The following is a 24543-nucleotide window of genomic DNA, read 5'->3' on the forward strand; positions in this document are numbered from 1 at the left end:
TGGGACCTGAGCATAAGAGCTACCACAGGTCAGAACCCTGGGCATCAGGCAGTGAACTGGGAGAAATAAAAAAGCTACCTCTCGCAGACAAAGGAGCTCCCTGTAGGGGGAGGGAGAGTGGAGAATAAGTGGTGAGTTCCCTGAACAGCTCTGCCTGGAAGAGTCGTGAGTCCCATGCAACAGGCAGCAGGGCTCAGTCATCAAGGAAGAAGGCAGAGAAATGGGGATGGCAGAAAAGGGGGGATGGCAGAGAAACAACAGTTGATTTTTACCAGCTGCAGTTGCAAAACAGAGGCTGAGCCACAGCTCCCATCCCCAAACCCAGAGGGTTCCTCTCCTCATACCCTGCGAGATAGAATGCTCTGGATACCTAGGAGAATCTGAACAAACACTACTGAAACTGCCACTAACACTGACAGAACTGAGACTGATGGTAGCAAGCATAATTAAACATCTAGAAGGGGAGGGAGGAAGACATTATTAAAGCAGAGATCCAAGAAGCTTAGACTCTATCTACTGAAAACCAAAAGAAAAACACCTTCTTTACAATGAGGTAGGGACCATTAAATAATAAATCTCCTTTCTGGAAAATAAATCAGAATACACATCCATTAATATCAAGGTGGGTAAATAGTCCATTAAACACCATGAACAACCGAAGTAACAAGGCATCTCAGAAAGAAAGAGAAAAATCTTTAGAAAATAAGCTTACAGCATAGAAATATGGAGGAAAGGATCAGTGATATCAAAGACAGAAATCTAGGAATAAATCAGAAGGAAGAAGAAAGAAACTGAAGAATGAAAAATAATGAAAGAGAAATACAAAAAGTATCTGATACCATCAGGAGAGGAAACATGAGAATAATGGGCATTATTGAAGGCAAGGAAAAGGAACAGGGATTAGAAAGCATTTTCAGACAAATAGTTAACGAGAATTTCCCAAATCTAAGGAATGAGCTGGAGCTTGAAATTCAAGAAGTCAACAGAACACCCAATTATCTCAACCCAAAAAGGCCTTCACCAAGACACATTGTATTAAAAGTATCAAAAATCAATGAAAAAGACAGAATTCTTAGGGCAGCCAAGGAGAAGAAAATGGTAACTTATATAGGAAAACCTATTAGATTATCATTGGACTTCCCAATGCAGACCTTACAAGCCAGAAAGGAGTAGAATCAAATATTCAAACTGTTAAATGAAAGGAACTACCAGCCTAGAATAATGTATCCAGCTAAGATATCCTTTAAATATGAAGGAGAAATTAAGACCTTTCCAGACAGATAGAAACTGAGGGAATTCTCCACTATGAGGCCTGCACTACAAGAAATAATGAAAGGGGTCAGCTCACCTAAAACAAAATGACAAAAAAAAAAAAATTAGGAGTAAGGCAGCTAGAAGGCAGATAGAAGCAAAAGAATGCAACCCTTACTAAGAACAAGGAATTATAAGTTTCAATAATAAGAAGAGATTTTCTATAGCAAGATTGTAATAAATGTTTAGCATACACAGGGACAAATTGAGACAAAAGACTGAAAAGGGGAGGATTCGAAGATCCAAATTTGCAAAGGAGAATGGAGATAAAGCACGCTCAGAAAAAAATGGACAACTATATATATAAAACTATCCTTTTCATATTTGTAATGTGAACTACACACCAAAGATTCAGAACTAAAGTATATAACATAAAACAAGAAGAACCAGAGGGAAAACCCACAAAAGCCATCAAAATAGAGAAAACAGAAACACAAGGACAATGAAGCAATGGAAATACCAAGCTACCAGAAAGCAAAAGATAAGATGGCTAGAAGACCTCATATTTGAATAATCAACCTAAATGTAAATGGATTGAGCTCACCAATAAAAAGGCACAGCGCTGCAGATCGGATCAAAAAACAAACCCCAAACATACGTTGCCTCCAGGAGACACATCTCAGCTCCAAAGACAAATATAGACTCAAAATGTAAGAGTAGAAAATGATATTTCAAGCAAATTCAGAGAAAAGTAGGAGTAGCGGTTCCAATATCAGGAGAACTAGACTTCAAAATAAAAAGGGTAAAGAAAGATACTGAGGGACACTTCATTATGATAAAGGGAATCATGCACCAAGAAGATATAACACTTATGAATATCTATGTTCCCAATCAGGGATCCCCCAAAATATGTAAAGCAATTACTAACAGAACTAAAGAGAGAAACAGACCAAAGCACTATTGGAGTAGGGGACCTAAATACCCTACTCTCAGATATGAACAGATCATCCAAACAGAAAATGAATAAGGAAATAACATTCTTAAATGACACATTAGGCCAACTGGACATAATTGACATTTACAGAGCCTTCCATCCCAAAACAGTTGCTTATACATTCTTCTCTAGCGCACATGGAACAGTCTCAAGGATTGACCACATACTGGAACACAGAGATAGCCTCGACAAATACAAGAGGGTTGAAATCATACCAGCCACATTCTCTGATCATAATGCTTTGAAACTAGAGATGAACCGTAAAAAGAAAGTGGAAAGAATCACAAATACATGGAGATTAAACAATATACTATTAAGAATAACTGGGTTGTAGAAAAAATAAAAAGAGAAATCAAGAGATACGTAGAAATGAATGATAATGATAGTACAACATATCAAAACTTTTGGGACACAGGAAAAGCGGTCATAAGAGAAAAGTTCTTATCATTACAGGCCTACCTCTAAAAACAAGAACGAGCCCAAATAAACAACCTAATGCTTCATCTTAAAAACCTAGAAAAGGAAGAACAAATAAAGCCTAAAGTCAGCAGAAGGAAAGAAATAATCAAAATTAGAGCAGAAATAAATGAAATGAAAAAAAATAGAAAAAATAAATGTAACGAAACGCTGGTTCTTGGAAAAGTTTAATAAAATTGACAAACCTCAGGCTAGACTCACTAAATAAAAAAGAGAAAGGACACAAATAAACAAAATCAGGGATGAAAGAGGGAAAATTACCACAGACACTGCAGAAATACAAAGGATTATACAAGAATACTATGAAAAAATATATAACACCAAAGTTAATAACCTAGAAGAAATGGCCCAGTACTTAGAAAAATATGACCTTCCTAGAATGAATCAAGAAGAACTGGAAAATCTAACTAGACTAATCGGCAGTATGGAAATTGAAACAATCATCGAAAACCTACCAAAAAGTTAAAGTCCAGGACCAGATGGCTTCACCAGTAAATTCTACCAAACATTCAAAGAAGATTTAATACCTATTCCCCTTAAACTCTTCCAAAAAATCGAAGAAAAGGCAATACTTCTCAACTCATTTTATGAGGCCAATATCATCTTGATACCAAAACCTGGTAAAGATAACAAACACAAAAAAAGAAAACTGCAGATCAATATCTCTCATGAACACAGATGTAAAAATTCTATATAAGATACTAACAAATCAAATATAGTAACATAATAAAAAGATTATATACCATAATCAAGTGGGCTTCATCCCGGGGCACAGGGATGGTTCAACATACACAAATCGGTTAATGTGATACACTGCATAAACAAATTAAAAAATAAGAATCATATCATCATATCAGTAGATGCAGAAAAAGCCTTTGACAAGATACAGCACCCATTTATGATCAAAACACTTAAAAAAATTGGTATAGAAGGAAAGAACTTTAACATAATAAAAACCATATATGACAAGCCCTCAGCAAACATTATACTTAATAGTGAAAAACTAAAAACCTTCCAAGATCAGGAACAAGGCAAGTCTGTCCACTATCACCATTGTTACTCAAAATAACATTGGAGGTCCTAGCAAGTACGATCAGGCAAGAGAAAGATATAAAAGGCACCCAAATAGGAAACAAAGAAGTCAGACTGTCACTATTTACAAATGACATGATTCTCTGTATAGAAAACCCTAAAGACTCTATAAGAACACTTTTCCCTAGAGGACATACAAATGGCCAACGAATATATGAAAAGATGCTCAACATCACTAGCTATTAGGGAAATGCAAATCAAAACCACAATGAGATATAGCCACTATGGAAAACAGTATGGAGGTGCCTCAAAAAACTAAGAATTGATCTACCATATGATCCAGCAATCTCTCTACTGGGTATTTACCCCCAAAGACTTGAAAATCCATATCCAAAAAGATATTTGCACACTGGTGTTAATAGCAGCATTATTCACAGTGGCCAGGACATGGAAGAACCCGAAGTGTCCTACAATAGATGATTGGCTAAAGAAGTTGTGATACATATATACAATGGAATATTACTCAGCCATAAGAAAAGAAAAACTTCCATTTTCAACAACAATTGATGGACCTTGAAATAATCATACTAAGCAAAATAAGCCAGATAGAAAAAGTTGAAGATTATATGATATCACTTAAATGTGAGATATAAACCAAAAGCAACAAATGAACAAGAAAAACAAATAGAGACTCAAGGCCATGGACAATGCATTAGTGATTACCAGAGGGTTGTGGAAGAGGAAGGGAGAGGTAGAGAGGGGAAAAAATTTAAATCAATTAAAAAAATAAATAAATAAAAAGATAAATACCATATGATTTTACTTATATGTGGAATCTAAGGAACAAAAAGAACAAACTAATCAAAAACAGACTCACAAATACAGAGAACAATCTGGTGATGGCCAGAGGGGAAAAGGGTTGGGGGCTGGGAGAAACGGGTGAAGGGTTAAAGAAGTACAAATTAATTGTTGATAGATGGTCATGAGAATGGGAAGCATGGCATAAGGAATGCAGTTAGCATTAATGTTATGGCGAGGTATAGAGACAGAAGAGAGAAAGAGCAATTAGGGGGATCATTTATAAACTATATAAATGTCTAACCAATGTACTATATACTTGAAACTAATAATAAAATAAAATTTAACTAAATAAATAAAACTAAAACAACAACAATTTGCCACTACACACCTACCAAAGGACCATATATTTTTAAAAACCTATCCCCTTTCTGTAAGTAATTAACAGGGCTAGCAGGCAGAAAATCAATAAGGATACAATTGGACTGAACAGTATCATCAATCAACTGAATCTAATTGACATTTTGAGGATATTTTATCCAACAACAGTAGAATACATATTCTCCTTCTCAAGCTTGAATGGAACTTTACCAAAGTAGACCACATTTAGGCTATAAAGCACACCTTAACAAATTTAGAAGAATAGAAATTATTCAAATATGCTCTCAGGCTACACTGGAGTTAAACTAAAATTCAATATAAAAAGATGTCTGGAAAACTTCAAAATATTTGGAAATTAAATAACATACTTTTAAGTAACACATGGGTTGAAGAAAAGTTCTCAAGAGAAATTTTTAACTATTTTGAATTAATTGAAGATGAAAATAAAACATCGAAATTTGTGGAATACAGCAAAAGCAGTGCTTAGGGGAAAATGTATACCATTGAATTCATATCTTAGAAAAGAAGACCAAATCTAAACTCAATAATCTAAGCTTATACCTTGGGATACTACCAAAAAAAAAGAGCAAATTAAATCCAAATTAATCAGAATTTTAAAATTTTAAAAATTAAGCAAACATCAATGAGACTGGAAACAGGAAACTAATAGAGAAAATCAATAAAAACTAAAAGCTTTTCCTCTAAAAAGATTAACAAAATTGATAGAGCTCTAACTAGGCTAACTAGAAATGAAAGATAGAAGACACAAATTACTATTACCAGAAGTGGGAGAGGGGACATTACTACTGATCCATAGACATTAAAAAGGCAATAAAAGAATATTATGTATAATTTTATTGCCACAAATTTGATAACTTAAATGAAATGGACCAAGTCCTTGAAAGAAACAGTCTACCAAACTCCCCACAAGAAAAATAGGTAAGCTGAATAGGTCTATATCCATTACAGAAATACAGTCAATAAGAAATAACCTTCCAAAATAGAAAGCACCAGGCCAAAAATGATTTCAGTATAGAATTCTACCAAAGTCTTCAAGAAACTAATATTAATTCTCCGCAATCACTTCCAGAGAATAGGAACAGAGGAAACACTTTCTAACTTATTTTATGGGACCAGTTACTGTAATACCAAAAATGAACAGAGACATTATAATAAAGGAAAATTATAGACCAATACCTCTCATGAACATAGACCAAAAAAAAAAAAAATCCTTAAGAAAATATTAGCAAATCAAATACAGCACTGTGTAAAAAAATTATACAACAGGACTAAGGGGGATTTATTCCAGATATGCAAGACTGGTTCGGCATTTCAAAATTATTTAATGTAATCCATCACAGCAACAGGATAAAGAAGAAATAATCATATCATATGATGGTAGCAATAGATAAAGAAAAAGCATTTGAGAAAATCCAACATCCATTCGTGATAAAAACTTTGAGCAAACTGAATAAAAGGGAATTTTCTCAACTTAATTTTTAAAAATCTTGAAAAACCTACAGCTAACCTCTATGTAAATGTTAATATATAAACATCAGTTGCTTTCCTATATAATAGTAAGGAACAATTGGAATTTGAAATTAAAAATCCAATACCACTTACATTACTACCCCCTCCCCAAATAAAATATACATAAGTCTAACAAAATGTATACAAGAGCTGCATGAGGAAAATTAACAAAACTCCGATGGATTCAAAGACCTAAACAAAAGAAGAGCTATTTCATGTTCATAAATAGAAAAACTCAATATTAAAATGTCAGTTCTTCCCTACTTGATCTGTAGAGTCAATGAAATCCCAATCAAAATCCCAGCAAATTATTTTGTACATATGTACAAACTGACTTGAAAGTTTGTATGGAAAGGAAAAGGACCCAGAGTAGCCAATACAATATTGAAGAAGAACAAAGTTGGGAAATTGACATTACCAACTTACTACGAAACTATAGTAATTAAGACAGTGGGATATTGGTGAAAAAATAGAAATAAAGATCAATGAAACAGAATAAAGAGCCTAAAAATATGCCCACACAAATATAGTCAATCAATCTTTGGACAAAGGAGCAAATGTAATTCAATGGAGAAAGTCTTTCTTTTTAACACATAGTGTTGGAACAACTAAACATTCACATGCAAGAAAATAAATCTAGATAAGACCATACATCTTTCACAAAAATTAACCCAAAGAAGATCAATAATCTAAATATAAAACACAAAACTGTAAAACTTGTAAAAGGTAAAATAGGAGAAATTCTTGTTGGCTGGGGGCATGGTGCTGACTTTGTAGACAAAGAACCGAAAGCATGATCATTAAAGAAAAAACAGACTAGCTGAACTTTATTAAATTTAAATTTCTCTGCTCTGAAAAAGACAATGTCAAGAGGATAAAAATATAACCCAAAGTCTGGGAGAAAAAAATTTTTTAAATACATATCTGGTGATGTACTAGAATCCAATATAAAAAGAACTCAACTTTCAACCATACAACAACCCAATTCTAAGTGGGCAAGATATCTGAACAGGTACCTGATCAAAGAAGTTATACAGATGGCAAATATGTATATGATAAGCTGTTCAACATCATATGTCATTAGGGAATTACATATTGATACAATGAGATACCACTACAAAGCTAGAACACCTAAAATCCAAAACATTGATAACACCAAACGCTGGCAAGGATTTGGAGGAAGAAAAATTCTCATTCATTACTGGTGGAAATGAAAAATGACACAGCCACTTTGGAAGGCAGTTTGCTAGTTTCTTAAAACAACTAAACATACTATTACCATACGATCCAGCAATCACACTTCTTGGTATTTACCCAAAGGAATCGAAAACTTATGTCCACACAAACACCTACACATGTATATTTATATCAGCTCTATTCATAATCTCTACAAATTAGAAGAAACCAAGATGTTCTTCAGTGGGTGAACAGATAAACAAACTGTGGTGCATCCAGACAATGCAATATTATTCAGTGATTTTTTTAAAAAATAGAGCTATCAAGCCACAAAAAGACATAGGAGAAATGTAAGCGCATATTGCTAAGTGAAAGCAGCCAGTTGAAAAAAACTGTATGTACTATATGAATCCAACTATATCACATTCTGGAAAGGCAAAACTATAAGACAGTATGAAGATCATTGTTTGCCAGGGTTTCATGGGGAGGAGGAAGGAGGGATAAACAGGAGGAGCACAGGGAATTTTCACGGTGGTGAAACTATTCTATGTGATATGGTAATGGTAAGTGTGTGACATTATGCATTTGTCAACACCTACAGAACTATACAACACAAGGAGTGAACCCTAATGCAAACTTTAGGTAATGGTCATTTATCAATAATGATTTATCATTTCTAACAAATGTATCACGCTAATGGTAAAATGTTAATAATAGGAGAAAGTGTGCACAGGAAAGGCTGGGGGAGGGAGGAGTTGATATATGGAACTCTGCATAATTCTTCTGTAAAGCTAAAACTACTCTAAAAATGGAGTTTATTTTTTTCAAATGATTGATAAATAAGATAATAAAGAAATGAGGTCTATTAAAAAATCTATCTACTTTTCTTCACTGTAATTTCCATACTTTTGTTCATATCTTCATCTTTTGCCTTTGTATTACTATAACCTCCTATCTGCCTTTAAACGTCCCCTCTGATTCATAGTTCATGTTGCAATGAGATTTTTTAAATATAAAAATAATTGTATTCTCTTTAGTTTTAAATATTTCTGTTGTTCCCTGCTGCCTTCAGAATACCATCCTGAATCCTTACCATGGGTCACCAAGCCCTTATACCCTGGTATCTGCTCTCTCCTTTCAACCCTCCCCATAAATCCTGCCCAACTGCCAGATGCAAACTCTGCTGCGATGCTTGAAGTTTCTTAAACCCACCTTGTTTTCCTCCTGCATGACACTCCTTCCTCCCTCATCCTTTGTTCAGATGAGACCTACTCCTCCTCTGGTGTCACCTTAAACATAGTTTCCTCTAGGGAGCTATACCAGTTTGGCCAAAAATAGGCCCTGGTAACCTTCAAGTTTAGAAACAGAATTTTATGGATTTCCAGTTTATACATCTGATAATTCACCTTATTACATTTTAGTAAGAGCCTGAGAAATACAGCCCAGCCTTGACTTTGGCTCTCACTGGTAGAACAAAAGAATCGGGGTGGTGGGGAGCCAGGGGGTGCGGGAGGTGGGGACCACTCAGCCATGTGTGTGTGATCGGCTTTCCAAATGCAAATGTATCTGGGCTACATATCAGCCTGCCTCCCAAGGAGGATTCCCAGGCTCTATCCCATGTCACAACCTAAACAAAGTTAAAGTGACCCCTGGGATACTTGACAGGTCATTACAGCTGTTCTGGTATGGATGCAGGCAGATTACCCTAGGTGATAGTGACTATTACTGTAGGAATAGCTCTGCTGTATTAAAGAGGTATTAAAAAATGGTCCAGCTGCACATGAAGAGTCACTTGGGCTTGGGAGGAAAAGGTGAAGGGTCAAAGCCAAGGTTAAGGTCTAAATTAAGAACATGCTTGGCCCTCAAAAGATTCAAGACAGAAGAGACAGTCTATCTAATCCTGGAGCCTAAAGTAGAAAGAATAGATAAGCATTTTCTTCCTTTTTGCAAACAAAATTCAATAAAGTGGCTAGCCTCTGCTAAAGGTGGTGTGGTAATTATTATCACCTATAAGCACTGGGCCTGCCTTTGTCAAAAAATGTGTAGATGGTAGGCTCAGGTTGTAATTCTTTGAAACTGAAGTTGAGAGACAGAGATCCAGACAAGGGAATAGAAAGGGAAAAGGGTAAACTGGGGAATGTCAGGCAATGCAGGCAACAAGAGAACGTGATAATAGCCACTCTCCTCAGCCTCCCCAAACATGCAGAATAGGCTTAAGCTGAAGGGGACTAGTTGTACAGGAATCACAGCCACCAGTTACTACTATAGCTGCTGGACTCATTCATCTGCCCTCTGCTTTAGACCTTTCGATACTGTTAATGCATCCTCCACAGAGCATTGGTTCGCTCATTCATTTATTCATTCATTCATTGTTCATTCCAAAAATATTCATTGGGACTAGGCACTGAAGACACAGTAATAAATAGGACAGACAACATTCTTGATCTCACTGAGTTGACATTCTAGTTGGGGAGTAATAAATAAACAAATACACATACAAAATAATATAGGAGAGTGATAAATACTATGAAGGAAAAAACATAGGGAAAAGGGGGTACTGTAGATAGGGTGGCTCAGAAATGCCCCTTGAGAGTAATATGACTGTATGTTATTTCCGTATGGCAATAATTCTATGTTAAATTTTTTGAGGAACCACCATACTGTTTTCCATATTGGCTGCACCATTTTACATTATTGGATTTCTGTTTGTGAAGAATCTCTCTGGCTGCTGAGTGAAAAACGGATTATAGAGCAACAGAAATGGAATCAGGGAACCCAGTTAAGGGGCTGTTGCAGTATTACAGGCAGTCAGTGAAATGTCAATTACAAGGTCCTGCTGACCATAGAAAACTAATGATGGCACCAATCATGGTCATGCTGGGCCTGGTATAGACCACCAGGCTCACAACAACAAGAGAACAGCAAGTTCTGGGATGACTAGATGATTCAATTCACACTGTTCAGTCAACAGTCTCTGTGGGCATGTTGCCATATTTGGCTGGAGGCTGAGGTATGGCTAATACTTACATACAACATCTCACGTGCCAGTGTCCAGCTAGAGAAAGTGGAAGGAAGGCAGTTACCCTCTTTGGGAACCAATTCCCAGGGGAAGTCAGAAAACTAAGAGCCCCAGAAAGATATCCCTGTTCGCTGATTCGGCTATTCCTTTTCCCTTTAAGTATGACTTTGGGGCCAGACTAAGAAATGTAGTTTGTTCTGTGTAAGAGAAAACTGCCACTTCTCATTTGTGTGTAGGCATGGGGACCTGGAAGAGTTTGGAGACACAGGGAGCTGTGATTTCTCAGCCTCGCAGTTGTTTCTAACAATGTTCAGTTATTTTATTTTTGAAAAAAACCAGCACACCTTTTGCTCAGTAGATCTAAATGCTCATTGAAATTGTTTTGTTAATAATGACATTTAATAAGTGGCTTCTTTTTGACCCTTTTAGAATATACATGATCCACACATTCTTACCAGGACCTAAAGTGTTCTTAAACTTTTAAAATGACAAGGATTTTATTTAAAATTACTGGAATAAAACACTTCAGATCATAAGATGAGTTTATTTGTTTTATCACACTCTATTGTGTTAAAGAGGAGTGATCTATTTCAGACTAAGAATACAATGCAGTCAGCTTAAAGAGTTAAACCTTAATTAAAAAATAAAACTTATCTAACTTCCTGCTAGCCAATTAGCAGTTTTTCTTTTGCAGATCATTTACATCCCACCCCCAAACTACAAAATTTTATTGCTGATTGTCTACTGAAATTCACTGTCCTCAATCTCGGAGACTAACATGAGAGCAAGTGGACAGGGAATTCTCCTGAAAAAAAGTTAACAACACATTAATAAACAAACAAAGCAATCAGGGAAAAAACTGGGGCAGGCCTACAAGGTTTTGGAAGCATTTCCTCACCAAAGTGCTTGTTTTTCCATCATAAAATATTTTGTAACTCATTTATATGCTTCCAAGCTTGTTCACATAGCAATATCAACAATCATTTGCACTTAAGTATTTAATTTACAAAGCGGCTTCTTTATAAGATATCTCATATAAATACAAAAGACCTCCATAAAGTAGGTAACCCCATTTTCCAGATTTGAAAAGTGTAGGTGTCTTGCTCAAGTCACGAGCTTCTTCATCTTAAACACCTAGAGCAGCAAGTACCTCAGAAGACACTCTGAGATATGTATAATTTTGTTTTATTTTAGGGGCATGGAAAGGAAGATTTTAAAATAAAGACAATATTTTTATTAGAAAAATAATAATAATAAAAATTTGCATATTGTACCTTGAGAATATAGTGACTGCACATGCTCTGTGGTCCAAAAGGCAGCAAAGCATAATGGTTTATGCTTAAACTTGGATATTAATGGCTCTGGCTTCTTAATCCATATCTGCCCCTGATTTTCCATGTAACTCCAGGGAAGCTCGTTAACCTAAGTTGCAGTATCCCTGGAATGCAATGTGGGAAAATAACAGTGTCTCCTCAAGGAGGTTCTGAGACCAGGCCCATATGGCTGCCTACTTATGCTCCTTTTGCCCTTCTAGTGGGCAAGAATGGAGATATTCAGAGAGAGCCTAGCAGCCACTTTTCAAAGAAAGTAAAGTAGAATAACTGCATGGAGGAGTGCCATCCCACTGCACGCCAGCCTTGTACTTCTGGCGAAGAAATAAACTACTTGTCTTTTGGTAACTAAATGTTTGGTGTCTTCTATTACTATAGTTTAACCTACCTTAACTAATGAGAAAGCTGACTTTTATCTTTGCGTAGGTAAATTCCAGCGTCTATCAGCCCCGCACCTCTGGTCAGGGCTTCCCCAAGCTCTTCCCACTCGGCACCCTGCATGCTGGCAGGAAACCAGCAGAAAGCCTGCCCCAAGGACCCTTACTGGAATTACAAATAACCTCTGGGTAGCTGCTTCTGGAAAACACTTTGGAATAGTTATTTATGGAAAAGTGAGAGGAATCAGATTGGGTAATAGAGCTAAAAGGGAATAAATAAATAAAATAGAGAGAGAGTAGGGAAATAGGCTCCTTCTGTATTAGCCTGGAATCCAACCCTGATTTGCTCCCAACTCCACTTCTGCTCCGTGTACTACATTTTGGCGTCCTGTCCACATGCTCCCCAGCATCCGATCTTGGCTTGCCCTGGATTGATCTTTTCTTTTCCATCTCAGCCCACACAGCTGGGAGTTCTGCAGATGCAGAAGTCTGCCAAAAACAATAGCCTTCCTAAATGTCCAACATCAAGGGAATTCGTATATAAATTATGAACTGTCCAGCCAATGGAGTATTATTCAATCATTAAACAAGATAACATGAAACCTTTGAAACAACATGGAAAATGTCCCTGAAATAATGTTACTGAAGTTTTCCTTTCCTAAAAACAAGTCATAAAATTACATATGCAATATGGCAACAACATTAAAAAGAGTACATATGGGAATAAAGCTGTGGATTAAACGTGAAGAAATAAAAGCATTTGTTATGTTAAAATAGTGGGATTCATCAGGTTTTTTTGTTTAAAGCTATTCTATATCTAAATGATTTTTTAAAAACAACAGTCTTTGCCAGTCCTATTCAATGACACTGAAGAGTCCTCCCACCTGCCCCTGCCTTTGGTGGGAATGGAGGCAGCGAGAAGAGAGGGAAGTCTGGCAGAGCTGAGAGAGGCACCTGACTTCAGACACCCCGCGGTCTGCACTGATTCGGAGTCTGAGCACAAGTCCTGCTGTTGCTTCCATATGTCCTTGCTTATTTTTAATTCTTTTAAGATTCTGAGCATTCTGATGGCGGTGTTGTCTCCCTTAGTAACTCAGACACCCAAATAGAAATACTCCTAGATTCCCTGCCTTCTGATGATCCCAGTTAATGTGACATTATTGTGGAGGGCTAATGGAAAATCTATGTCCTCAGATCATTGGAACATGTTAATGTAACTCTCTGTTGATAAAACTGGTGAATGTGGAATTTGTAGTCCTTTCATTGTTTAAGAAGGTATTTGTAACAGGGTCAATTTTTAGCTATTTTTGTCATCTTGAAATGAACATGGAGAATGCATATATGAAAAAGCATTCAACATAAGGAGGATGCCAATTAATGCACTTTGCACATATTTTTTACTTCAAATCATTTTGTATCTCAAAAAGCTTAATAGTTTGTCACAGCCCTCCCTATCACCATCATAGCAGTTCTTTCTTCTCTGGTAAAGCAAAAAGGCAAGGCACAGTTATCATTTGTGCACTAGGCCTTTATCTTAGCTTCTCTAATGTGAAATGTGTGAGGGGAGCTTTCCTCACATAAGAACTCCTGGCTTCGAGCTTTTCAGAATGCCTATGGAGTTCATGCAACTTCAGACAAGGCCCTAGACAAAGGAGAGAATCCCTGCTGGGAGCAGATTAGACAGAAGAATAGACAGTGACAGCTGAACAAACTGCAGGTATTCTTGCTCTGGGGGATAGGACCAAAAAAATGTAAGCAGCCGCTGGATGAGAATAATGAATTTTTGACAGGGAACTTGGCCCTAAAACTCATTTCTCAATCCAGTGGGGGCAGAAACCAATCATGGACAGCTAGCTGAGAAGTGCATGGAACATACTGTAAGGCAGTGACTACAGAAGCAAGGCCTGCCCAAGGCAGCAGTCTTCCCTGTGGCCTCATGCTGAGCCCAGGTCAAGGTGGCCAGAGCAGGTCTTGGCCGTAGAAAACCACTTAACCTCTTCCCAACCTCCTTTCTCACTTTCAACCCTCTTTTCTGATCTCACCCCATGTGAAGTATAATTGCCCAAATCACTACTCCCTTCTTTGTCTTCTATAAGCACTCTCCTCCTCCTCTATATGAACACTTATCACACTTTCTAGTAATTATCTATATATTATGCTAGTTCTCACCGTTATGCTTTAAGTATTCCTTGAGACAATGATCTTTTAATATGAAAAGCAGGTCTTGGAATGACGGCCTTCCATTTCTCATTTCGTTATAATGTTGATGAGATGCCACAGAAACTTAAAACTCTTGTTTATATCAGTTAGCCTATGGTAAAATTGGTTTTGTTATACATCATTTTGTTTAAAGTTTCGGAATCTATTGAAGAGGTTAAGTGAAGACTTATTGCACCTCTGTATCTACGATGCCTAGTAAAGTGTCTGGCACCTGGTAGGGGTTCCAATAACCCTTTGCTGTATTAGTACTGACCTTAGTACGGACCATTCTAGCATAGAGAGAGTCAGAGTGCTCTCTCTCTAGTGTTAAAGGTCCATGGCAGGAGAGAAGGGCTGTATTGTTCACCACTCTCATCCAGTCCCCGGGGGGGGGGGGGGGATACTCAATAAGAATATATTAAAAATTGAATGCATCTTTAAAATAATCTTCCCAGGGATACCTGAATTTGGTAACCTCTTCATGGATATTTCTCAAGCAATGCCAGGTGAGAGAAAGGAGGAGCTATAAAATTATTTACCAAAGAAATAAAATGATTTTTAAACTACCCTCTGCTATAGTTGATTCTATTTGGCATGCTGTGGGGTTTAAGCAGCAAACACAGAACAGCATAGTATTTTGGAAGCAGAAGCACATTTGAGAGGATCCACAATGTGATGTGAAGCCTGATACTAAAACAACTGGCACTACTAAATCTGAATGTCTCTATGCTAAGCAAAGATGGAGATGTTCTCTACTAGGTGAAACAGGTTGGGAAGATTTAACGTAACCACTAAGCTACATTCTCCATGTGACTACCACACTCTCCAGATTTTTCATATTGAAGTGGAAAATTCTTATCTTATACTTGGAAATGTAGCATTTTCTCCTGAATTCATTAAAATTTTATAGTAGAAATTTTAGCTAATGATTTAAGAATCTAATAAGGAAAGGTTTCTTCCTGTCTTTCATGTTAATGAAATGTGAAACTATCAAAATCTGCATCGAGGAATCAAAAAAATTTTTTAGTTAACATTCATCACCATACATAGTTACAAAACGTTTTTCTTGTATTGATAACTTTTAAGATCTAGTCTCTGAGCAACTTTTAAATATACAATATGGTATTATTAGTCACCATGCTGTGCATTACACTCCCAGGACTTAGTTATTTTATACCTAAAAAAATAAATTCTTCTAATCAAACTTTGTTCCACCAAAAAAAATATTTCTAAGACACTTGAAAATTTTGTAATGGGAATTAATGTAACCATTGCACACAAACTTTTTTCTCTAATGTAGATTTTTTCCCCTCTGATTCAAGGTGGTTTTGCCTACAAAATGACATTGTGGTTCACGTGCTTCTTTTTGCCCTTTTCTTCTGTGTGTCTGCTCCTTTAACCATTAAACCTCAGGACATAAGATTGACCTGCCTCAGGTCTATAATCATGAGGACAATAGGTTTAGATTAAGGGTGACATGTTGGCTTTAGATGTGTTTCAGGCCCATGGAGGCAGAACAACAACCCCCCTGGCCTCAGGAACAGGCCACAGGACCAGATGGGAAAATGCCACCGCTGATTCCAGAACTGGACACAACATCAATTACCTCATCTCTCTTCAACTGTCCAATCAGTAGCACTCACGACCCCAAATCCCTTAGTTTCCATGATCACTGATTTTTCACTCTGTTATCTGTAATCCCAAGATACCTCGGGAGCCAGGCCTTTGAGCAATAGCTTGCCTGTGTCTCTGGGTCTTGCAACTCTCTAATAAACCTTACATTTACTGCAAAACCTGCACATATCTCTTCTTTGGCTTAGATACACACAGGCAGAGGACCACTTTTTTGTCCTGATAACATTAACACCATCCTTTTTGCCTCTGTTCAGCTTGCTAACACTTATGCTGTATTTATGAGTTAAATTTAAATGAGGTCTTATCAAGAAAGCAAGTCTTATCAGTATAAGGTCACTAATATTAAACATGGTTTTTTAGGGAAATTAAATGTTTGACTCAGTTAGAAGTTGGACAAAGAAGAAAGTAGTAGTGAGCTATGAAAAAGTCCTGGTACATCAAAAGCAAATGGTCATAAAATTAATCGGTAGACCTTGAAGGAAATGAAAGGCTAGTCACTATTCCTCTTTTCAATAGAATATTATCAGTATTTTAATAGTTCTTCAACTGAAGTGTTTTACAGGAACATTGCAGAGCTAAGAAGACTCAATAAAAGCCAGGCAATTAAAGCAAAAAAACATGGGCTTCAGAATTTTACAAATTTGGGCTCACTTGTAGTATGACCACTTGTCCTGGTTTGCATGAAACTGATGGGTTTCTCAAGGACCCCAGACTTTGAGTGCTAAATTCTAGGCAATCTAGAGAAACTGAGTTGTCTGGTCTCAATTCTATAAATGACCAGCTGGAAGACCTCATTTAAATTACTTCTCTTCAGTTTCCTCCCTCTAAAATGGAAATAAAATGGTTGTTGTGAAAATTTAAAATATAAATAGAGTTCCTGGGACATTCAAATTGTATTGGGCAATCAATTTTACTGATAGAAGTATTTTTCGAGAAGACTAAAATCTCACCCAAACTCTATAATTGATATGTCAATATACAGAAGAGGGCATTTATATTATTTGACTATGTTCCTTTTCATGTAGCCCAGCATACACTTCCCATTTCAAAAATATTCATAAATTCAGTACGTTGTGAAGAACTGAAAATTCTGCTAAATGTCTAGGATCTGAATACAGTCATTAATTTCTTTTAAACTCCTTTAGAGATTTGATTTTATGTTGATTCCAAAGGAGAGTAAGTTTCCCCTCTTTATGAAACTCCATGCATTCCGAGAACTCACCAAGTCAGAAGCAGGCTAACATTGGAACATTCACCATCTTTGACAACAGTATAGACAAATCTAGATTGAGGTCAATATCCATAACTGTGATGGGGCAGGAGGCAGGACTTCAAGCCACTGATGTTTCTATCAGATGCATGTCTGAGTTGTAAAGAAAGCAAAACTCTTGGTTCAATATGAGAGATGCTGGAAAGTAGATCCGGCTCTGAAAGGAAATTTCAGAAATTACGTGAGGAGTGTCATGGCTCCCGTGACCGTCTGAGATCAGGGATTGCTGTAGCCCCAATAATTTACTGGAGTGAGAATCAAAAATTTAAGAAAAGAAAAAAAAAGTGTGGGGACCAGGTAGACAAGTGAAATGGCCCAAATGATGATAATGCCCAAATGAGAGTGATAATTTTCCCAACAAGACTCAACATCAAAAGTGGAAGCAGAAAAATAATTGCCACTCACTCACTAGTGGACAATTAGTTGCTGAACTGGAGCTACAACTGTTTTTGGATCTGGGAAGAACTGAGCCAGAAGGGAGCAGGTTATTACCTCTGGCAGCAAAGCAGGGTTGGAGCAGGTGGGGACTAATATCATAGAACCAAGTGGTTTCTGAAATCTGATTTTTTTTTTCAAAAGGTTTTCTTTAAAACTGAATTTAAATGCCATTAGTTATTTTTAATCAACTAGTGAAATTGTGAGAGGACTGTAAAGCTCGATTTCTACTAATTTTTCATTTTTTTCTGAAAAGATATGTGCTTCTTCATTACCCTCATCACCCATGCATCTGAGAAAACAAGCTAGATGAAGAAAACACCTCGAAGTTCCTCCCTTCACCTTAAGTCATGCCTGACATGATTCATGAGTGCTGGCAAATCTTTTAGAAATTGTATCCTGGGAATTAAATTACAAACGATGTCAGTAAAAAAAAAAAACAAAGAGAAGACATAGCTAAAGCTAAGATTGTTCTTGAATATGCAAATTTCAGGAGGCGTATGCAAAAGAAGAGGTGGGGGGAGATGGCACACAAAGGGAAAAAAAAGAAAAAGGAAAGGAATTGGCTTGAATCTCTAAGAATGATATTAAAATATCTAAGATTATCAAATAGCTGAGAAATGTCAAGCATGCTAAGAGAGTAAACACACATTCTTTGTTTTGTTGAAAGTAAATAAAATAACAAAAAAATGTAGTCATCAGCTGCCTGGGCTACTGTTGTAGCGTTGACAGATGACAAAGAGATAGAAAGGAACTCAATTTGGCTTTTGCATTGGTCTGCTTTGTCAGCAAGCATGAATTTTATTCTGAAACGTGTAGAAAAAATATTGATAGATGAGTAAGATATAATAAAACAGCACCTGGCATCTCTGAAGTGTTTAGGGTTCCTGTCTATAAAAATATATATCGTGGTGTAGTGTTCTTCAAGAATGTGCAGTATTTTGTGGAATTATGGAGATTGGATAAATGTGTTCCCACTTATCTAAACAAAGATGCAGATGGAGCTTGTCATTTATCGACTAGTGAGCTTGACATCAAATCCAGACAAGTTTCTGGGATAGAATGTTAGTAAGTTGAATTGGGAGCACGTACAAGGGAACACGGAGAACACTAGAAGATACCACAGGACCGGTCAAGAACAAATAGTGCCCAACTGATTACACACACACACACACACACACACACACACGCACACACACACGTGTTCTCTAGATTAGTTGATGAAACAAATGCTTCAGATGAATCTGAACTGCAGAAAAGCCTTGACAAGTTCTCTCATGATGTCCTTATAAAAGGAATAGAAATGTCTAGAGAGAGACTGAGGGTAAACTCCCACTCACAGAATGACCTTGCCAAAAAAGTATAAATTAATGCACTTTATCTGCACTGGGGAGGTCTTTTCAGCAGCTTTATCAGTAACGAATGGTGCCATTTTGACCAGATGCATAAACTATATAAAAAGGAGAGGGATACCTAGTACATCGAATGGCAGGTTTATAAAATTGTTTTGGGGAAAAGTACTTAGAAGTCATGCTGCTTTAAATATATATATATATATATAACTATTGTACTTGGTAAGTTGAGCACTATTGGAGGGTGGCATCAGATGTAAATATATTAGGAAAAAATGAGTTAATTCACAAGAAAATCTTATTAATTTAATTTATTCTGTGAATTGATAAAAGAATATGTGAATTAAATTTAAAACTGTAGTCTGGAGAACTCCAATTCAATTGGAGTACAGTGTGAAAAGCATTGTACTGTATTATTAAAAACAGGACAACAGACCCAACATGGAGTTGCTTACACTAAGTCTCATATCACTAATTTGAGACTTAACTTAATTACAATTTCAGCTCTCCAGGAAATAGAATCTTAAACTAGTCAGTCAGGAATTAACTGATAAGCACTGTTAGGTAATCTGCCTGATAGACATCCCCCCCCCCCCATCACCACCACCATTCCCTAAAAAAAAGTAACTTTGCAATAATCAATCCTTTTTTGCAGGGGGGGGGGGGCGGCGGTGGTGAGGGAGGGCTGGTATAACTTCTTTATTCTCATTCTCTTCTGCCTATAAATGTTTATTTTGTACAGCTTTCCAAGCTCCTTGTTAACTGGTAAATTGGATGCTGCCAGATTGAAATTGATCTTTGGTCAGATTAACTCTTAAATTTTAGTATGCAACAGTTTATCTTTTAACAGTACTTAGTATCAAGTTGCTTTGTCCTTTTTTTTTTTTTTTTTACAATATCAGGCAATTCACTGCTATATCAAGCAATGCAAATTGGAAAAGATGTTGCCTCATTTTAGTCGATTAAATACAAATAGAATTATCTGTGCCTCCCCTCTCTCAGAGTTCTAGAAACCTGGAAAACCCCAATGACCCTACACACACAAAAAGGTAGAAGTGACTCAACTAGAGTCTGGGAACTCTCTCAGGCTGAAGTCTTCTGGGAAGACCTGGATATTCCCAGCTTTCCACACCCAGGGGCTTTCCTCACATCCTTGACCTGTTCATAGAAACTAAACTGCAACTTTGCCCTTTCATCTATTATTGATGTATCCCTTTGAAATTTCCACTCAGGATCTGACATCAATCATTTACCAAGTTCCTAAGTGACACTATGATGTCATCACTAGGTAGGCCCAAACACCATCACAGGCATTATCATTACAGGAAGTGATTGATCTTGACTGTGCCTAGAAATGGATGTCCCCTTTCCAATCAATAATATAGATAATGATTTTTTTCTCATTTAAAATTACCGCTAAATTTCACCTTGGATCATTCTGAGTTTTTTCACATCAGCAGAAGTATGAAATATCTTGTTAGAGCAGTCTTGCTACACGACCTTGAAAAGACTTCACTCAAAGAACAATAGAATACGGAATGCAAATTCTTGAAGAGTTAAATTGAATGAGAGCAACAGCATCTTGTTTCCTCCTGGAAAAATCCTGGTGAAGCGACATCACCTAAATTTGCCCAGTCAGCTGTCTGTGGATAACTCACAGACTGTAAGGCATTGTGGGCGGTAAGCTCAAATTAACTGGAATTAAGTCACTTTTATCCATATATTTCTGACACCAGCATTTTAGCTTTCATCTTTTATTTTTGCACTCCATATACATCTGGAAGTGTATGGCTCTGTGGGTATTAGTTATATTGAGGGCCCAAATGAATCCTCATCCTCATCATATACTTTGTTCATTTTGATGGTGTAAAGCCATGCTCCTTAAATCATTTCCCATGCTCCTTAAATCATTTCCCTAGCAAGTGCCTAATTTATACCTACTAGTCACTGACTTGTGAACAATACTGCCACCCTCAGTCCTGGGAAGCGCCTTTCACTGTAAAAAATTATTTACTTTGGTTTGAGGTTGGGGAACCCTCAAGAAATAAATGAAACAATATTTGTTTGAGTTGCAAGCTGAGAAAGAAAGAACTATGTTGTTGAGATGTCCCAACGATTATGAGAAGGATATTTTAGTTGTTTTAACAAAAGCTAAATGAAAGCAGGCATTTTATGAGAGTTTTGGGAGTTTCCAGGAGAGTGGGATCAATGCATCCTCTCCAAATAGTTGAGCAACGAGTCACTGATGAAATGTCAGCTGGCCACAGTTTGCTCATTGTGTGTGTGATACCCTCGCCTGAAATACATGCTTCACTGCGGAAGCCCCTTTTGTCTCAAGGTCACTTTGAGATCCCTCACTCCCTGGTTTTCCTTTGTGGTTGAATGTCACCAGTGTTCTGATGACCACATGTTGGTATGTGATCAAAAAACATTTTTAACCCACTCACTTGAGTTGCAAATTAATAGCAGCCCAGAGAAGCCTAAAAGAAAAAAACGCTTTAGAGAAAAATCATCATATTCATAATCTGGAGGAAGAGCTCTTCTCTTTGATCTCTGAGCAGCTCAAGACTTCAACATCCAAAGCACAGAAATCTCTTGAGCTATACAATAGGCACCCTTTCTGGTCAGCTTTCACCAGAATGAGATGACTCCCATTAAGCAAGTTGGGCCAGTTTCCATCTTGTCAGAGGACTAGGCACAGTGTCTAGAAAAGCAAGTCACTAACAATCGTCCTTGCTACGCTCAGCTTGCTCTCCCTTCTAATCACTGCTATGGAAACTATGAAATGTTTGAGTAAGGCCAGCATTACCCGTCAGCAGTGAAACCTGCCTATCGGGCTCCACCACATATGCTTTCAGTTCTGTGCTGAAAACTTCACCAATAAAGACCTTTTACTTTTACCACTTGGTTACATTGTTTTCAAAGATTTTGTTTATCAAACTTGAATAATAATAACTTCTTTTCTACATCAGAGACTAATAAAAATTCCAAGCAAGTCTTCTGCTTTGTTTAGCTCATGCAGCATTAGCCTCGGTAAACATATACTGTTTTTTGTCTTTGGATGAAAAAATTGTCTCTATTGAGCCCAAGCAGTCCAGGACCCCCTGACTGCTATACACTACCAAGTGTCATTTTTAGAGTGTCATGAAGGCTTATCAGAACCATTCTTAAAAGCAATGTCAGAATAAAGAACACAGGACTCCAAAGTCCTAATGTGGGCATTTCTGAAAAGCAGGAAAGGATGGGAGTTATGGAAGAACTGAGGCAAAGAATAAAGGGACAGAAAACTAGAAACAAGTTTCATCTAGTTACACCTTCATTCAAGGGCATTTTATACACCAAGCCTCTGAATTTGGGTAGAAATGGGTATTTTGAAACACATGAAAACATCAGTGCCTAGAACAGTGCTGACACATAGCAGGTACTCAATGAATATTTACTGATGAATGGTGACAGGAAGAGAGAAGGTGATATTTTAGTTCTTATATTTACTGTTTTATGTTATTTAAATGTTCCATAATAGAAAAATAATAAACTTTGTTTTAAAAAAGTAAAAAAGAAAATTATATGGCATTTAATTTTCAGAAGAACCCAGCATCTAAGCAACAAGACATAAGATGACTTTCCCAAAGCCGAGCCTCAGCCCCATATAGCAGTGAGTCCAGGCAACCCAGCCAGATAATTTGTCACTTTTTTTAATCTTTGGAAATCGCTGATGCTCTCCTGAAAAAGCATTGTTGCAAAGCTATTAGTGAACAGAATATGATCTAATAATGCCAAATAATTAGCTTGAAATACGACTGATACAATGTTTTAGCTGAAGAAGTGTTATTCTGGAGAATTATAACACACAGTAACAATGAGAGTCGCAAAACAAAATGACAAAGTGGAGACAAAAGTTTCCTTTTTCCCTTCATTACATTTGGCTCCGCATTTATATGGAATTCCTAATGTGTTCATTTATCCTAACGATCATGCCGAATTCCATCAGGAGGCATAATTTGAAGCCTTGCATTTTAAATGTAAATGACCAACTGAGGTCTCTTTATTTAGTTACCTATGTTCAGAATGATAATGTTTCATCTGTTGAGTGCTGAGCAGAACACCGGTCACATAGGTGCCCTATTCACATGAAAATGAAGGTAATGATTTCTTGTTAATTGACACCTGAGTTAATATGAGCACATGAAATGCATCCAGAAAACTGAAACCAAATGTTTTATATTACTTAAAATAAGGTATGTAAAAGGTCAGCATATGTGTTAGTTGTGTTATTACTATATAGCCACTTGACAAATATCATTATAGAAGTGAGAAACAGTATCAGAAAAAGATAAAAGGATGGACTGAGAGCCAAATGTTAATTTGTCTCTCTTCACTCTCTTTCATTCATTCATTCATTCATTCATCCATTCAGTCAGCCAGTCACATCATTCATTCATTCATTCATTCATAACTTCTCCAAATATTTATGGTACATAAAATGAGCTGACTTCTAGAGACAGAATGACAATATAGTTACAAAGTTGTATCTTCTATGTCAGAGGTAAAGATTTCAGCTGCTATTAAAAAAAAAAAAGATTTTTTTGGGAGGGATGGATGATTCTGTAAATGAATTGGGGCCAGATATTCTTTTATGAATTCCCAATCTAAGACCTACAAGGTTTTCCTATATGAAAAATATTAGCAATTAAGTTTTATTCCCCAAAGGATATTATATTTAAGGTACTTCTTAAACTACATCTAAAATGAAAACGGCTCCAAGCCCTGGAAAACTTCCTGAGGAGTTGACATTGCCTGTGCCAAGCCCTTCATTCACTGACCTGCGCAAACTCCTGCTGACTCTCCACTACCACACAAGGGAAGAGGCCTTTTGAGTAAAACGCCTTTGGACTTTTCCCCAGTTGGCTGACTTATCTTTCCTGCCTTAGGTTCACAGATGCCATTGAGAACCCATGGGCAACTCAAAGCTACTACGCAACATTCGGCTTGCAGCCCCAGTGAATTTAGCTGTGTTGTGAATTTGCTCATGACTGTGTTTGAAGTCTCCAAACCCCAGATTTTACCAGATCAAACCACTTAACAGAACTACAAGTTCATATAATACTTTCTAACTTTGTTGGCTGCTGCGTTGGAGTCCTTATATATCTTTTTGCTTTTATGCTATTCTGAGCTGCCGTTATTTCTCATCTGTGTTCTTTATCCTGAAAATAGAATACCTTTCTCCCATCTTCTTTTTTTGTATATAGTGGAACTATATTTGACCATTTAGAGTGGTGCACTAAC

This window comes from Rousettus aegyptiacus, unplaced genomic scaffold, assembly GCF_014176215.1.
Source record: "Rousettus aegyptiacus isolate mRouAeg1 unplaced genomic scaffold, mRouAeg1.p scaffold_m13_p_11, whole genome shotgun sequence".
In the NCBI taxonomy this organism is placed as follows: domain Eukaryota; kingdom Metazoa; phylum Chordata; class Mammalia; order Chiroptera; family Pteropodidae; genus Rousettus; species Rousettus aegyptiacus.